The sequence below is a fragment of the Xiphophorus couchianus genome, chromosome 14 (genome assembly GCF_001444195.1).
Source record: "Xiphophorus couchianus chromosome 14, X_couchianus-1.0, whole genome shotgun sequence".
NCBI classification, from domain to species: Eukaryota; Metazoa; Chordata; class Actinopteri; order Cyprinodontiformes; family Poeciliidae; genus Xiphophorus; species Xiphophorus couchianus.
In genome coordinates this window covers 20,225,126-20,244,340 of record NC_040241.1, presented here as the reverse complement: position 1 = coordinate 20,244,340, position 19,215 = coordinate 20,225,126, and the positions used below count along the sequence as shown (strand labels likewise).

The 19,215-nt window shown below is 36.6% G+C and overlaps 1 long non-coding RNA gene across 1 annotated transcript in view; it reads left to right on the top strand.

Annotated features, from left to right (window-relative positions):
• LOC114157989 (uncharacterized) overlaps window positions 1-19,215 on the top strand; it is a 102,051-nt gene that overhangs the window by 22,164 nt on the left and 60,672 nt on the right. The window lies entirely within an intron of this gene.

Below are 19,215 nucleotides of genomic sequence, written 5' to 3'. Positions count from 1 at the left end.
GTTTTGGTAAAACATCCAGCGTGAACGGTGACATTCTGATTATTAAAGGACCGGAACGAGACACACACACACCCACCCACACACACACACACACACACACACACACACACACACACACACACACACACACACACACACACACACACACCTACATACATGGAAGCAGATCCGACAAACCCCCCCAAAAAACCTTCTGTCTGGCTTCCAGCGGACAAATATGGAGTCCCAAACCACCTAGCGGTTGGCGTAGCGCGTGGGGATCATGTTCTGAGCTTGTTTACCTTCGCTTGGCGCACGCTTGGATGAAACGTCCGCAGTGACAGATGGCTTGTTTGGTGTCCCACATGCAGCCAAATAAACAGTGCAGCGGGGAGGAATAAACGCTCTCGTCCAGTTGTGACTCTCTTGTTTGAACAAACACACACAAAAAAAGTCTGCTCTGGTTTTCTACTTTTAATTTAAATTCATTTTGGGGTTGAAAGTTGCCCTACCTGTCAGGATACCATGTAAACATTCACATCAAAGGACTTTTTAAAAAATCAGATTTTATAAATGCTGACCTGCTTCATGCGTGTGATGGTTCACAATTATATTGTTTACACTGCAAAAACACAAAATCTCAGTATTTTTGGAATAGGTTCAAGAGAAAATATCTTTGTTCACTTGTAGTAAGACAAAAATAACTTACAAGTAACTTTTCAGCAAGAAATAGGAGCTTGTTTTAAGTAAATAATTCCTTAATACTTCCTTCCTACATTCTCATTCCTTAATGAGAAAGTACTCATAAATACTCAAAAAATTTTAATTGAAAGTACTCAATTTATTGGCAGATGATTTCATAAATGAAGTGGGAAAAATGTTAAAACTGAAATATTCTGCCAATAATCTGCCAATAAATTGCTACTTTTGAAACTTGTCTTGTTCCTTGGCTTTTAACACGTTGAGACTTTTGCTGTTGCCTCTCTTCATGGGTTTTATTGTTTCTATTGTTATTTTCGTCCCTTCTACATTTTGAATGTTTGTTGATTATTATCTGCACAGCACTTTGTTTCAGCTACAGTTGTTTTAAAGTGCTTTATAGATAAAGCAGTAGTAGTCAGTCCAACAAATCACAAATGGAAAGACATTTGCCATTGACGTCACAAATGACAGCACAATATACCGCTTCACTGAAACTTGCCGAAACCACCTGCATACTAAGCTAAATCCAAATAGTATAAACATCCTTGTTTTCCAAGTCAAACAATTTCTAAGCGTTATCCAGACGAAATAACATTTTAAATTTTTTTTCTACTTGTTTTAAGTGTTTATAGTTTTTCAACGTTTTCGTCATCTATTTATCGTGAATGCGCCAAATTGCTCAAAAAGACTTAAAACTAAAGTTACTCATGCTCCACTTGGGTTGCTAGGTAACGGGGCTGGGCCTGGCCTGGGTTGCTAGGTAACGGGGCTGGGCCTGGCCTGGGTTGCTAGGTAACGGGGCTGGGCCTGGCCTGGGTTGCTAGGTAACGGCGCAGCGCCCCTCCACTGTGACTCAACATTTGGGAGGTTTTTGAATTGACTCACTTTCCAAACACTAAAAACCTTTAACTTGTTTCCAAAAAAGCAGCGGGGTGTTTTTTTTTTCTTTTTAAATATTTGGATTGTTTTTAGAAGCAGTTGACGCCCAAATGGAGTTATATTATAAAAACGTGCGAAAAGTGAATTTTACATAATATGTCCCCTTTAAAACTGGGTGATTTATTTACTATTAGATCAATCTGTGTTCCTCTGAATTCAGATTAAGCTGTTCTGTTGTAATTTACTTTGTGAAACCTGTTTGTTGTTGCCGATATTTCATTATAATTATCCCTGGAAAACACAAAGAAGAGTAACGGAAACAACTAGTCTTCAACTCAAAACTTTTATTTTAATCTGTTTAATGTGTTATTGTTTTCCTTTCTGAGTCATTTCCTGGATGTCTTCCTGGGATAAAGCACCTTTGTTTCAATCAGGATAAGATGTTGTAAGGCCCCAACGTTGAGAAATAGAGGAAAACAGAATTTCGTAATATTCTTTAATTGCATCACTTCTGAAGAACATTGTACAAGAGGGCCAAGTTAAAGCGTTGAGCTGTCCAGATCTCATTGAGTCTACTTTTCTATTGTTTTCTATGGTGTCATCGTTTTGAATTTAAAATCACTTCAACAAAATAATATTTAAATTATAATTTGTCTGAAAAAGTAGCAGAATAATCCACAAAACAGATGCAGCACAGAAATTACTATTAAGGTCACATCTTTAAGTTTCAATATCAAAGACAGCCTTATTTACTATTTTTAACTGAGCTAATTGTAATTTTAATCACATTTTAATTAAATACTGTCAACAAAATACGCAACATTTTTAATACAAAAACCACTTTTTGCTGCTAAACGATTGAATAACAGGCTTGTTTAACCTCAGCAATAAAAATATTTATTGTTTTTATTCTGTTAATTTATGTTATTCAATCATCGGATTGGTGCAAAGATGATGTTACGCCCAATCAGCTTCCATATATTTCAGGAACTAATGATCATTCATGAAGCTTATTTAGAAATGTGGACTGTAGACGCTGACATTAGCATTAGCTTGTTGCTACATGCGTAGCATTTACATGCTATCTTCGCCTCGAATAGCTTCACTAATAGGCTAACTCTTTTTAGAACAACTTGAAACAATAGTCTATTCCAGCGTCCAATCAAATTGTCTTTTATTTTTAGAACTTTATTATTTTTTACAGAGCAATTACACAGCCATACATCAGCAATAATTAACACAAGTGTTATCAAACTGTTGCTCGGCCATGTTGTGCTTCAGAATTACAGATGTACTGGAAACACAAGAATGCAAAGGTTCCGACCAGAACCTTTTGTTAAAAAAAATAAATAAAATTTTAGTGCATTAAAATCTATGTAGTTTTTAAATCACAATTAATTAACCAATTAAAAATCCTGGCCTTAGTGTAAATACTAACGATTTAGTTAAAACCTGACCCAGTCTGAAAAACTAAATATTTTTGGTCCAATTTCACAAGCAACAAAAGCCTGATTGCTTCTAGATAGGATCCTCCACCCCCCCACACACACATGAAATCAATTGTAGTGAAAACTAGAAATATTTACTTTATATTAAAACATTCAAACAATAATTTAGGTTTTTTTGTTTTTATATCCACCATAGGACATTTAAAAATCTACTTTTCCCTTTTTCCATGATAAATGACTGTTGGAATCAACAAATGATTCCAACATTTGTTGAAATGTCATCCAGAGAGTGATGGATGACTCTGGATCCACTCTCTGGAGTGTTACTCTCTGGATGACACTCAGGAACAACTAATTGTAATCATTGGTGTCGTTCAGAGCTCTGGCCTTGGATCTCATGACGGATCAGTTTACCTTTAAACTTCTGAACAATTTTGATAGCTTTATTGTTTGCCTGCAAACAGAAGCAGGCAGATGTTACTTTCCTCACACATGTGACATTTTCTCATCATTTTGCCCTAATTTCCAGAGAACCTGACCTCTCACCACTCAGAATTTGCTGGAATTAAAACAACAACAACAAAGGAATAAATCTTTAACTTCATAGTTGTGGGGAGCCAGCTTACAATAAGTCATCACTACTCAGCGTTACCATCACCGACACCAAACCATAAAAGTATAAAAAAATGTGTGTAAATATGTGGACAGACGCCACCAACGTGTGGAAGCGGAAGCAGTGACTGGTTCGGACTCATGTGAGCATCCTTGTTTCTGTGCTGGAAAAACATGGCTCACACGCTGAAGAGATTTCCCAAACTTTCAGCATGCATGTTGGGAAATTTTAGAGAAAAAAAAAAGAGCAACATCTGCCAAGCAGATTTCCATAGTTTCTTTGCAGAACTTGTCTTTCATCCTTTGCTTGTTCTTTCCTCTGTTCGTCGGAGGAACATCCAGATCTGGTTCATGGAAATGTCAGGGGGAGAAATGCCAACATTGGGAAACGTACTACTGCAGATGACTGTACTGTAGTTTTAATTCACTCCCACGATTTACGGGGATCACATTCAAAGGTATTCGGCACAAAATCAATCACTAGTTAGCTGAAAACAAATATAATAATAATTCAGCTTAGGAGAAAATATCTATTTTGAGTTTATGACAGTAAACAACAAACCGGTATACTTGGTAATTTAGATGACAAAATTTGGCATTAAAGCCACTGTTAAAAAAATGTTTTTAATAATTTACCGCAGGAACGAACTTGCTCACATGATTTTGTTTCTTTTTTTTTTACATTTAAACACCCCAGTAACACAATTGTTTTGTTTTACATTAGCAGTCAGCATTAGTGTTTCTATTAAAAATATGCTCAAAGCTTTGTCAATAAATACAGCTGGAGAAGTAAAGCAGTTTCTCAGAAATGAGCTGATTGCTAAGTCGAATCAAGCTAAAACAGAAGCTAATAACTGATAATATTAAGCTAACATCAAATCAGTAAAGCTAACTGCTAATTTGAGTCAAGTTAACATCAAAACAGTCAAGATGACATCAAATCAGTCAAGCTAACATTAAATCTGACAAGATAACGTCAAATTACTCAAGCTAACAGCTAGTCATAGGTCTTAAAAAGTCTTAAATTTGAGTTGGTGAAAGCTGCAGAGTCCCTGAACAGGACAGCACTTTCTCTTGTGTCTCACTGAATCCAGAATAGGAATAAAATGGTGGAAATAATCTGCTGTGACCAAGGCCTTTGCCCACTTTCTGAACACTCTTGATGAACCATAACAGGAAGAAGAACGATGCTGTTTTTCTGCAAAGGCAAAATGACAATAAACCCCTTTCATCTCCTTTCTTTCTTCATAACTTTCATCAAAATGTCAACATCAGTTTTACTCTCTCCACAATTGCTCCATCACATGATGCTCATATTTGTTTCTGATGTCGAACACAGTACTTTTTTTTCAAAGTAATGCCCGTCTCTTACCGGAATCGGTCTGTGCTTTGTGGTCCTTTTGTGGTTTCTTGTTTGTACATTTGTACAAAGTGAGAAAAAAACTAAACAAAACATTAAAATCAAAGTCTATGCATACTAATGAACCCGATCCAGCTGCTGCGTTTTCTCTCTCATCTGTTTAACATTCATAAATACGGGCTTTTCTCGACTCTCGCTCTCTAATTTTGGGATTACTTCCTTCACCTTTTACACAATAATTTTGGCTCAAAGTCGGAAGCATTGCAAAACATTTAATAACTCTGAATTAACCGTAGATGAAAGAACATAAACGATGAAGATTTATTCCTTGAAATGACTGCAGTGAGACCATGAAAGACGTTCCTGAATATAAACGTAAATGCGGACAAGCGAAGCGTCTTCCGGGGTGGGAAGCGGAACATCTGGCCGAACAATAGACTGAATTCCAGCTCGTCTTTTCCTTGTTTACTGGTGGGTGTGGACACACTCAGACACAGTTATTCTGATAATTTACTGGTAAGGCTTGGCGAAATGTTTGCGAGCGAGCAGAAAAGTGTTTCATCTACAAAGACAGGCCTCCAGCAGCCTGTGTGTTCTGCCTTTGTTCTGATGTTGCGAAAACACTGTGGAGAAATTAAACTCGTTTAGTTTGCATAATTCGCCTTCCAAAAACTCAGTGAGATGCAAGTTTCTCATCGTTTTTGTTTTCTGGTCTATGAAGCAGTGAAATGGACACATACTGAATGTTTATGTTTCAAGTTTTTCACTTTGCTTTTAATATTTAGCTTTACAATTAATAGCTTCTTCGTCTCTGAGTGGCCTTCCAGCTCATGTTTGCTCAGGACTTTCTACTGTGGAGAACGACACTTTATTTTGTTCTTGTCCAAATTTATCAACATCGAGATAAATTATATTCATGAGATTTTATCTTTCTCAACAAGATGCAGAGAAACTCATCCATTCATTTATTTGTAGTCGCATTAATTACTGCAAACGTGTCTTCTTAAGTAGATAGAAAAAATAAGTTATTCTCCGCCAAAAAGCTCAAAAGAAACTTGAGAATCTTAGAAGTTTTCTAGAAAAAAAAAACAAAAGTTTGTTAGGAAAATCTCTGATATTAATATCAGAGATTTTGTAGAAAAATCTTGGAAATTTCTGAGTTTGAAATGCTGAAAATTTGAAAAGATGTTTAGATTAGTCTAATAAATATTCTTTAATAGTTTTTTTCTATTAAAGTAAAAAAAAAGTTGAATTTCGAGAGATTTTTTTCTATAAAATTTTTTAGATTAATCTCAGAATTTCTTTGTAGAAACTTATTACTCCTCATTCTGGAGCAATCGGTCCTTCAGAACCTTCATGATTCTGATCCGACCCAAAATTAAAAAGATCTGACACCTCAAAGTTACAATTGTTTTTAGTTTTATTTCTTGTTTAATTTAGTTAGATCAATTTTTAGAGCATTTTTATTTATTATTAGTTATTTATTGTTTAGTTTTATTAGGTATGATAGTAGTTTTGCCAATTTATCCCGACTTTTGCTGTTGCTATTTTTTAATTAATGTAGACTGCGTAAATATGAATATTTATTAAGTATAACTATTTTATATTTATCAGTCTAATAAATAGAACCATAAACACAAAAACAAACATTATATCTGTAATCGTAGTTTGTTTTAGTTTTATAAACACACACTATAATTTCCAGTTACCGTTTTTATTTATTTCAGTTGATTAAAATGTTTTCTTAATTTCAGTTTTTGTTATTTCGCTTGTTTTTCAAACTATAATAATGTTGCGACCAGGGTGATGAAGGGTGGGGGCAGTTGGAGCGGGAACAGGGGCAATTAGTGAACTTGAACTCTTGAGGTCACAGAAAGGGAGAGTTCATCACCTCTTAGAAAGGTCGCGACCTCTGCGTTTACTCAGCCAGGAACACACAAACAGGCCTGAACTCAAACACGCACACGCAGACCGCAGCTTGGAGGTCAGAGTTCACGAGTTAACTAAGGGAACTAACAACAACTGCAGGGAGGGAGGCGGAGAGCCGTTCTCTAACCTGCATCTGGTCTCCAGATGGTTTGTGAGTCATCCCCGGGTTACACACACACCCACACACACGCACGCACACACACTTTGGCTTCCCCCGCTGAGACCAGATCATTCCCAGGTTGGGTCGATCAGGGGCTAAACTTGACACCTGACTCCTTCTCGCTTGCTCCCGCTTACACACACACGCACACCCCCCTTCACACACACACACACACACATACACAGATAGAAAATACCTGAGCCATGGCAGAGAAGAGTAAAAGTTCACACGATGGTTTCTGTCTTTAACACAGGAGATCAAGTGATATACGAGAAGCATATTTAGGTATTTATATAGAAAAAGTGTAAAAAAATTACCCCCAATAATGGGCTTCAATCTCATTGAGCTTTTAAACTGATGATAGATGATTTTTTTTTTTAAAAGTGTTATTTGGGGACACTAGATGGTTGTAAGAAATCTGACTGAGCGTTTCTTCCAGTTCATGAACTGCTGCTGGTTATGATTAGGTTACAAAGATTCCCATTAACAAAGTAGGTCATCTTATCTCAGCTGGTGGCTCTGAAATCAGATCCGCAGGAAAGGAGAAAACAATGCTTGTTAAACAAATTTATTTAAAATCCTATAACATTTTTACATCACAAAAAAAGATAGTGAAGAGCCAAAACCTCTAAGTCAGCATTTCTCAATTCCGGTTCTCAGGCCTCCCTGCCCTGCATGTTTTAGGTGTTTCCCTTCTGCTACACACCTGGATTGAATCTATGGGTGATCAACAGGTTTCTGTAGAACTTGATGGTCATACAATCATTTGAATCAGCTGTTCTGCAATAGAGGCACATCTAAAACATGCAGAGCAGGGATTGAGAAGCACTGCTCTAAGTCAACTTCTTTTAATAGACTGTTGAAGTAGGTTGTTTGGGGTTCTGTCTTTATGTTTCTGTGCGAATTCTGACAATTTCATAAATTTTTTCCACACTTGGTCTCACCCCTCGGTGTCTCTTGGCTCCGCCCACTTTGGGTTTTTTCTAGATTCCATAGTGGGCGGAGTTACGCTTTCAGAGCGGTGTTAGCTACTCTTTAAAATGAGTACTTTAAAGGTTTTATTTCTAAGCTGGGATCTAAAAAACAGTCAAACCGTAGAGTGTTGAAAAGGTTTTTTCTTCTTACGGATTTATTTTGACTTTTTTTTTTAACATTTAAATGTTGCAGTTTATCCAAAATAAATGTACATATAATAGACAAAGACATCTGGGGAAATTCAAAAATTACTCTTAAGGCAATGGTTTAATTTATTAAGGTGTGAAAAGGTGATATTTTGAACATAAACGACCAGCTTAAGGTCATGCCACAAGTTCTAAATCTGACTTAAACTTTGAGTAGGCCACTTCAAAACATCCATGTTGTTGCCTTAAGAAATCTAGTATAACTTCCTCATTTTCAAATTCATCAATATTTTTATTTTTATAAAAATCCCAAAATATTAACAAAGCTCATCTGTGAGGTTTATGTAAAGTAAAATGTTTGCAAAACATGGATTTGTTAAAAAAATAAAAATAAAGAAAAATGATTCACTTCTCTACAAAAATTGGTGCCCTGGGCTACAACCCCTGGATCCTCTTCGTAAAGTTTATAATATTGGCTGGCATTTGTGTCTAAAGGTTTTCAAAATTCAATTCAAAATTACGCAAACTGGGATTTTTCTAATACAAAATAAATAAATAGTTGAAAGGCTAGTTCTATTTAAAGCTGGAGTTGAACTTTTATAAAGAATATTTTTACACATATTTGTTAAAACTGTTGCCATGTTGTGACAATTTATCTGTGAAAAGATTCCTGTCCCCCAGCGCCTCCCTGAGCTACTATTACCTTCTGAAGCAATGCACCAAAAACAACCAATCAGAGCCAGGAGGAGGGGCTTAGCGCTGTCAATCATCCTTGTGAACGCGCTGCACTGGTAAATGTGCCACTGGTGGAGAAACAACTTACTGTTACAGAAAAACTGTTTCTGTTTTTACCATTTACTGATAAATGGTAGCAGCGCCACACAGAGGGTGATTGGCAGCGCTAAGACCCGCCTCCCGGCTCTGATTGGTTGTTTCTGGTTGGCAATAGGAAAAGGCAGAGGAGCTAAATTTTTTCACAGATTATCTGTCTTAAAATAAACTGTTAGGACTTGGTGACGGTTTCAACAGATATATTAAAAACATATTTTTAAAAGAAGTCAAATACTGCAGTTTTAATTGATTTATTGATTATAAAGTCTCCATTATTTTACTTTGCAATGGCATCAACTTTCAGACACTTTTCCTTCTTTTTCTTGTTCATTTTTAATCTAGTTTTCTAACTAAAACAGTTCTCTGTTAAATGTCAAAATCATGTTCTATGGCTAAAAACAACTGAACTGTCTTTGCAGAAATTATTTTTTGTCAAAGTCCTATGTTTTGTAAAGATGAGCTTCTTTTTGAAGGAAGCTTTTAATAAATCTAGTGAAGAATAATCTCTTGCATCAGCTTTGTGCAGATTAATGGATTCATTTGGTGGGAAAAAACCCCAAACAAAAACAGAATTATATTCAGGTTTTGGATCCAAGGAGATGAACTAAGGCTCAGCGAAGTCTAAGTTTTAACTTCCAGCGTATATAGAAGCAGTAAATGTGTAGAAAACCACCTCTAGAGGGTTAACATTGTCTACAGAAGAAACAGTCTCAGCTACTTAAATACACAGACAGATACCTCCAAGTTTACAATTTCAAACTCTTCCTTTTCTGATCTACATCAAAGAACAAACTTCCTCGTCGTAAACTCAGCTACGATTACGAGTACCCAGGTCTCACATCAACAAATCTCTGAGCAGCCACAGTCTGGTAGACTAAATAATGGGATGTTTATTGTGTATGAGGCGGATTTTTGCCATAGAAACCTGTGGCATTCAGGCAGATGGAATCACAAAGCGGTGTTGAAATCCCTGCAGACTCTTTATTTGTGTCTGGAACACTAGAAACCAAACATAAACAATTGGTTTGTGAGCACACAAAAGATGAAGCAGGTCGCAGCTTCAAATAGTTTTGCTTTTACGATGTCAAAGTGACCTCGTAATAAATCAGATCGATGTTGGAATCAAAGTGATTATGAATATGTTGAAACAAGGCAACTAGATTTTTGTCATTTATTAAAGGCTTAAAAATGACAGCAGCTGCAGAGCGCCACGGCAAAGGGAAAATAAAATGATAAACAGGTGTAAAACAACCTTAAACCATTTATATTTTGCTTTTCCTGGCTTTCTGTGTCGGCACTTAGACCCGTTGCCATGACAACCGACACAACATCTCCGTCAACCTGCACAGCAGAGAAGTATATTGACCAGAATGTCCTGCACTGTTGCTAACTTTCTGGTCTGGGGCGGTTTCCAGTCCAGTTGCATTCACACTGCCTTCCAACCGTTTCAGAGTTCACTTCAGCTGGACCGGGACCGGGACCGAGGCTCTGAGGCTCATCAGAGTTCGCTTCTTTAGTCCGTTCTGGAATTCAAATTTGCACTCACACTTCCCAAACGAATCGGACTTTCCAAAAAACCTAATTAGTGTCTCATTAAAGCGGGTTACTGGTTTAGTTACCCAGATTCTAACTTTCAGGTTGTATGAACTCTGTTAGCTGCTGGCTCCAAAATGAGGATTTATCTTTCTCCTTCAAGCTGAGATCAATCCACCGTTTACTCTAGCTTAAGAGCAAGCTACAGACTGGAAATATTCGGAAAACCAAATTTCACCCACCTGGGGAGGGTGAAGCAAAGGCCAGGAGTTTGTCTCTCAGAGGAACGTGTTGTTTGGCAGGTGAATCAGCAGGCGCTAACAATAAAACGGGAATGATAAAAAGATGACAGATAAGATACGACTCCTCCGCGTTCACACAAACACTCTGCAGAGATCGAGGGAAGTGATGGAGGTCGCAACCTCTCTTATCTGCCTGGAAGCGTTATGAAAACCGGAATGTTTTTGTTAGTTTGTTGTTGCTGCAGAAAACAAGCAGACGCATGCATCCACTAGATTATGTTTTTTTCCTGCTGGGAAATGTGTGTTTTTCTTTACGTTGCGTTTGCAAGGTGGGTGGCTTTAAAGCGGAGAAAGTGTGTGTTTTATTCCATATATTCTGATTTAGGTACCAACAAGTGTGCTAGATGAATAAATAGTGAAAAAAGTCTGTGCATCAAAGTATGAGTATTTAGTGTTTGGTTAAGGCCCTCTGCGTTTTGCTCGATTGCTTTTCCATATGTCTGATAATGTGTGTTTCGGGTGTTGGTTCAAAACCAAAAAAAAAAACTCATTAGAAAAATATTTGACTTGAGCAGAGAAAACATTCTGTAGATTTATTCACACTGCAGGCTGTCTAATGTGGTATACAAGATTTACCATCATCAAGGGGAATCAAGAAGAAGAAACTTTTCACGTTTGGAAAGAAAACCTCAGTTTTTACTCCGCCATTAAATCTCCCCTCTGTCTTCCTCCGCCTTGATCTCGTTTTTCTTCCTCTGTTCCTGTAAATTCTGCTGTTTTCTCTCCTCTCAACATCTGTTTTATGGGCTGTACTCGCCGTTAAAGTCTGAGTTTAATTCCAGCCGGGTTCGTGATCAGAACCGTTTGTTTGTCTGCAAGATTAAGTGCAAATAAATAAATAAATAAATAAAAAATACCAAAAACGAATTTATTGGAACGCCGTTGGAAAGTTGGAGCGCGGGCAAAGGAAGATCTCGTAAAATGTTTTTATTTTCATTTATTTATTTTTTTGCTCTGGCTCTCCACCGCCTTCATTAAAATCAATAATCGGGGCGCTGGCCGAACCCGGAGGTTACATTTCCCCGTTTCTCACCTTTTCTGTTTGCAGTTGGTGTTCCAAACCAATTCATGGTGTTTTACAGTTTTTATTGCCATTCCAGCTTTAACAGAGTCTACGTGTTCTTGTTTGTCACGTAACAGTTTATGTTTCAATCTGTGATTTAGGAAAATTGTGTTTTTATTATTTGTAATAGAATATTAAAACACCAACAATGAATTTTTGTATAGGAATAATAAAATAAAGTGTTACTTTTGTACTTGATTATCAAGGTTTGTGGTTTTACAAAATGGTTTTACATGTTAAAAAGCTGATAAACTTATGTAAGTTATGCGAGCTGGCTAAACTGTGAACAACTTTTGATTAAAAAAAACCCCCAAACATTTACAAAAAGAGGATTGGTACATTTTCTCCTCACAAAAACACATTAGAAAAATAAAAGTATTCCTGATACTTGTGTCAAAAAAATAAACTTAAAGCTCTTCTTGGCCCAAACTCGCCTATTTTGTTCACACCTGAACTATTGCTAAAACGGGTCACACATTTAGCAGAGACAGAGAACAAATTACCGAGCGGTCCAGTCTTTCATCAGTGCTTCTTGGCAGTAACATCTCGTGCCACTGGACTGTTTCTCCTTCGAGAACAATGCTTTCCTATTGCATGAAAGTTAAAGTTGTTCAGCTCCTTTCCAACCTTACAGCCCTGCAGCTTCATATCAGCAGCAGTTGACATGGCACAGGACGATGTCTTAGGGCTTTTGGAGACTTCACTTAGCCTCTTCATTGAGCGAGATGTAAACACTGGTTGGTTCGCTTAAGAAATCTTACAGAAACTGGGAAAGTTGAAGAAAATACAAAGTTGAAGGCACCATCAGTTGTTTTAAGGCCAGTTTAAGTGACATTATTTTCTGTTTTTAGCTACTTGTGTCAGCTTCACATTATTTCAGGACTGAAACATGATTTTGTTTTTTAAAGAGGGAGCTTTCCAGACACATGGTGGTATTTAATAGCATAATCAAGTAACTGTTAACTTAAGTATAAAAATCAAATATATCAAATATGACTTAAAGGAAAATGTAATTGTATTTAAAATTGGGTTTCTGTCTCTTTAAGAAGCTCCTGCTCTTTCTGAAACTCCGCCTTCAGGAAGTCATTACAACATCACTCCTCTGTTAACCCTTTAATGTTTTTACCATCGTTACATTAATAAGTGCCTCCTATAATGAGCTCAGCAGATCCTCTGTTCCTCCAGGGGTTCGCTAATTGCTGCTGGCTAGTCTGAAGGAACTGAGCTGTCAGGCGGAAGATCAGAGTCTCGGTTGATAATTTGATCAGTTACTCAGGACCTCAGTAGACCTTTTACCAAATACTCTTTTTTAGTTAAATATTGTTTATTTTTTTATTAGACATACTAACAGTTTTAGTTTTTCTCCTGTTGACAAACAGGTGTCTTAATTGAAGACACCATTTTCAGAAAATGTATTCAGTTATTGTTGAACAACAAAGTGACTCCGGCTTTTCCCCCCAACATTTGTAGCGACTAGCGACGGTTATTTGTCGATAGTTGACGTGAACGGCTTGGGTGGAGAAAACAAATCAATGTCACATCAGATCAAAAACACAAAAACAATTTATATCATATCTACACTTTCAATATGTTTCAGTTTGTTTTATAAATGCACAAACCAACCAGGTAGTTACAGTTTTTCCCCATTAATTACCATTTTGGTCTAAATCATTTATTGAAAACGTTTTCTCATTTTCTGTTTTTACTTTGCTAGTTTCAGTTAACTTTAATAACCTTAATTTTTCTTAGACGTCAATGCTAGTTTGGAACATCTACTTCCTGTTTATTACAGCCATCTGTATAAAATTACATTTTGTGAGAAGGAAACCCGCCTAATTTGCTTTTTTATTTATTTTCTTTTGTTTGCAACTTTATTAAAAGTTCTCTCAAAATTCGCTTTACAATTGGGATGGAAGCATTGTTTATATGTTGCTTATGTTGGAAAATTACAGACTGATTTGTTGCATTCAGCTTTTTGCAAGGATTTGCATCCAGAAAAAAATCCCTGTTCTCTGTTTCATTACACTGGGAATAAATATTTCTCAGTAAAAATCTCCATCTTTTCCCCAATTTGCGTGTGAGGAGACTTGTTACTCGACGCCTGAGCTGTTTCGATGAACCTCGTTAAAGAGTAAAAACGCATTCCTCCAGCTTTTATTGCGCCGTTTCATATTTACAAAAGGCATGAACACACATACAATCATTTCTGGTATTTACGGCCTAATTCCGTCTCTTATTTACCCATCAGTGATCATGTCCATGTGCTTGTAAAACCGCGCTGTTGATAAAACAAGAGTTCATATTAGCACATCGTGCTCAGACGTTCAGCTGCCAGCCTGCGGTTTGCATGAAGTTTTCAGGTTTTCCAAAAGCCGCTTCGCTTCGCCAAGACGTGTCTGATCAGAAGACAGGTGGGCGAAATTTTCCCAAATGCCTTCCCTGAGAATGCGAGCGGCGAGTTTTGCCAGACGGGGAGGAATAGCGGAGGTTAGAGAACGATCAGAGCCGTTTGATTTCAGCTGGACCGAGCAGAGCGCGCTCTTCATCATCAAAGGAAAACATCTGACGTCTTCCTCAAAGTCAGTTATGTTATTTTTGAGGAACTGTAGTTGGTGTTTGCTCTCAGAGCTTATTATGAAGCGTGTCAGGAATAAAAGCTTAATATCCTGCATTTATAGTTTCCATCTGAAATTTTGGAGTCAGTTTCAGTTTTAGAAGATTTCTGGGCAACACATCTGGACAGACGTAGACTTTTTTACTGCTAAGCTTAAATAAGAATATAATTAGACCTGTCACAATAACAAATTCTGCTAGATGGTAAATTGTCCCACAAGTTATTGTGATACAGGGTTTCCCTCAGAAAACTTGGTAAGCCTGGTGGTAGAAGACCTGAATGTTTCTGAGTTAAAAATGTTTAAAGTTGACAGGAAATTTGAAAATATCACTTCGTAATTATGTGTTATTGGAAGACTGGAAGATTAATACCTACACACCAACTATAAAGTCTTAAAAAAAATAAAAAATAAACAATGCTTAGCCTGGTGGGTGCTAAGCATTGTTAGCTTAGCCCCCAAGCTAACAATGGGGGCTAAGCCCTCTGTACAATAAGCGCCTCGTGGCTTATTGTACAGTGGGCAAAATAAAAACGATAATGTTTTGACACCATTTTCAAGTAACAAAATGGAAATAATGGCATAATAATGCAAGAATATATTCTCAAAGATCAATAAACTTTTAATTCTAATAAAGATTTAACACTTTTAAGTGGAAGACATTTTAAATATACAGAATAAACAAACAAAACAACAAAGGAAATGAATTATAAAGTCTCTGTATACAAAACTGTCCTTCAAAAAAATGGACTAGTTGAGATCAAAACACCAAACTGAAGACGTTTGTTATCCAATCTTTTTTCTGTAAAAGAGAGAGAAAAGAGAAAAACGATAAGTAATCCAAATAGAAATTATTCAGTTAATTTAATTTATCATGTGAAAGATTTCTTTTATTGGGACAGTCCTAGAGGTAGTAAGTTTGCAGCAGGTTTTCAGTCCTAAATCTCTAATTTAGCAAATTGAAACCATTTTAATAATCACTACTGGCACAAAACAAGGACATTTAGTCAGATTTTATGGTAGACAGTGGGGAAAAAATCTAATTTATTTTATAGAGTACACGTAACTATTTGGTTTAAACGTAGCTGTTTGATGACGCTAAGTGAAGCATTTTGAAAAGAGCCACATTTGAGAGGACTGACGGCATTTCCAAAACCTGTAGTCTGTTTTGCCTTTTCCGAATTTTTGTAAATTCGCTCAAATTGGTTTTAAATAAGCAAATTGAGACTTTGATGCAAATCCTGGCTTTAAAATTGGATAATGGCATAATGTGCTTTTTCCTGCCCAGTCCTTGTGAGAAACTTAACAAAAATGTTTTCTTAAATATCAGCCGTCTCACACTCAGTTTCTGCTAACTCTGGACTTTTTCATTCCTTTATTAGATAAATTGCAAGGCTGTCCTTTTTTTTTTTAACATTACAGGTAATTATTGCATGTTAACTTTGATTCTGTAAAAATATGACAAACATTTCAAATTCCTGGAGGCCAAGAGTTTAGTTTCACCTTCATTTGCTGGGATATTAAAGCAGCTCCATCTGTCTTTTCACCTTTTGAGCAAATGTTTCACAAACCAGATGGGATATTCCAAGAAATTTTCCAATTTATTAGCAAGCTGTGTGTTCCAGAGTAAAACTGGAGCCAACATGCGATGAGTTTAAGGTCTTAAGTGCGCTCATCGTGTGCGAAAGGCTGTCTGCTTTTTACCAAGAGAAAGAGAAGATGACACTATGGGTTCATCTGAAAAACATCCATGGTCACACCAAATTAGAAATGTTCCAGAGACTTTACACACCCACACACACACACACACACACACACACACACCAAAATACGCATCACTTTGTGCTGTATGGTCATCGCTGCATGAAAGAAAATAGATTTTAGTGGATAAAAAGGGGAAAGGAAGCAGAAAACACATGCTGATATTGTATGTAAAGGTAATATAACATCGGATATCTGTGAAATCTCTGCGGTCGGACCATCTTTCATTAAACTGCATCTGAGGCCAAAAAGACACCAGTGTGAAGACAATAACGTTAACCACTGGCGCTGAAGAACTACACTCAAGGTTGAGTTTGGTATCTGGTAAAACTATCACTAAAAGAAACTCTTTTTAGTCCCGAAAAGATGAGAAAACAATAGCTGGCATGGCCAACATCTTATGGTGCTGCACTTACAGATGTTATTGGTTTTCATGGGTTTTTTTTAACCAAATTTTCCCAAATAGTTTGACTTATTTTCCACCTTGAACACAACATCCATGACTCCATGTTGGTTAGGGAGTCACGCTACACACAGCACTTTAAAAATTGAATATTTGTTTGGGTAAAATGGTTTAATCTGTTTAAAAGTCAACATATAATGTATATCGACTCTGGTAGATTGTGTCATTACATATTGAAATATTGGTCAATATATCAACAAGTTTTGTTCATTTTAAAACATAATGAATAAAATAAATAAAAATAAATAATGAACAGTTGCTGTTTGTGTAAAATCGCTTTGAGTCCAATGTTGGTAAATAATGAATCCATATTGACTTCATTGATGAAACCCCCCCCCCAAAAGTCTGATTTTAAAAGTTTAATTAAATTCCAAATTGATTGCTACTACTGAACAAAGTTAACCCAGGTAAATATTAACTACTAGCTAAACTCATTTAGCATAAATATAGTTTGAAACCCTCCAAAAACCTCTGATATATCAAAAATTTAAATACTTAACAATCAAAAGCCTGTTTTTGCTACATTGGTAAACTAAAATACACACTTTCCATAAAAATAACTTTAATTTTTCCCTCTTAAATTTCCTGGAAGTTCCCAACGGTTAGCATTTGGAAACCTAGCTGAACCTAGCCTGGCAGAGTTTGAAACCCCCAGAGATCACTGAGAAATTAAAAATTTAAATAATTAACAATAAAACATCTGTTCTCACTGTGTTGGTAAACTAAAACACGGCACACACCTTCCATAAGTTTATCTTTCGTTCTATAAGGTTAGCATTTGGAAACCTAGCACACCTAGCGTAGCATAGTTTGAAACCCCCTAGAGATCCCTGATAAATGAAAAATTTAAATAATTAACAACAAACAAACACTTCCCTCAAATATAACTTTAATTTTTTCTCTCTTAAATTTTCTTGAAGTTCCCTGAGGTTAGCATTTGGAAGCTTAGCTTAGCATAGTATGAAACCCTCCAGAGATTGACTAATCAAAAATTTAAATGTTTAACGATAAAGCACCTGTTTTTGTTACTTTGGTAAATTAAAACACACTTTCTATAAATACAACTTTAATTTTTTCTGCATAAATTTCTTGTAACTTATGAAGGTTAGCATTTGAAAACCTAGCCTAGTGTAGCCTAGCGTAGCTTGAAACCCTCCAGAGATCACTGATCAGTCATAAATTTCAATAATTCAATAATTTGACTGATTTGGAAGTAAAAACATTCTGTAGAAGTTATAAAGTTAAATGTTTGGTTCTGCTTTCACAGCATTCAATGATGCTAGCCAGCTTTCTCTAACATTAGACTTCTGCTGCATTAGCAGTCAACAATAAAAACTTTCTTTACCCACAATGAAACACCAACTATGTTGGCAGAAATGTAAATCTATTCATCCTGACCTGCTTTGCTCGTGTCCTGACTGGCATTTTGGACGTGGCTGTAATGCAGTAAAGTTAAAGATGTCCACTTTAAATCAGTAATAAAGATTGATCTCCTCTGGACACATTTATTTACCCTAAAGTATCCTATTTAAGCTACTTTCACATCCAAACTGTGGCCATAAAACGTTTGCTACCTAAAAAATTACAGTCATGGCTCCCAGTTTAGAGAATGTTCTAGTGTTTGATGAGGTGTACCAGATGATCTATGAGGCACACCTGCATGATTTGGGTGTCTCTGTTCTCTCGCGTCATCTGCAGATGATTAATGTGCAAATACTTTCAAAATCTCAGAATGGTCCTTTGAGGTATGGAGTGAAAAATACGACCATTACGATGCTTTATATTGTGAAAGAGGGTTTTTATTGATAGGTCAGGGTTGGGATTAGGTGAGAAGTAACTATAATCCTGATGTGGTGTCCTTACATAAAAGCATTCACACAGAGATTGTAAAGAAAGTGAGTCCAGAGTCTGTGAGTTAAAGAGGTGATAACTGTCAGCCTTTACACTGCGCTCATGTGTGCAGAGGTCAGGCTGAGGTAAGGATGACATTGTTAGCACAATGTTCGCACACACAGAGCACGTCTCCTCAGTCTGAGTCAAGGGTCACGCCGAGGTAAAAGGTAAAGAAGATTCGGTTTTTAGTGGGAGCCCAGAGACCCGTAAATCCACACACAGCAGGCGGAGAAGGACTTCTCTCTCAGGCACACGCTACCAGATACAGAAAAATAAAACAAAACCGAGTCCTGGGTCCAAACCAGAGGATATTACACAATTTCTACATATTTTTGCCTCATCATAAAGTTCTGGAGAAAGGAGCGCAGATCTCAGTGTGAGTGCAAAAATATCTATAAAAAAACCCCAAAACAACGTTGGATATAAAGCTTAAGTCTGGTGCAAGGAGGCCGAAAAATGGAGAAAAAAAAACACAATTTTGGGAGGTTAAAACATTTTAGAAGTTACAAAAATTCAGAGGTGAACTGCAAAAACACAAAATTTACCAAGTATTTCTGGTCTGGTTTG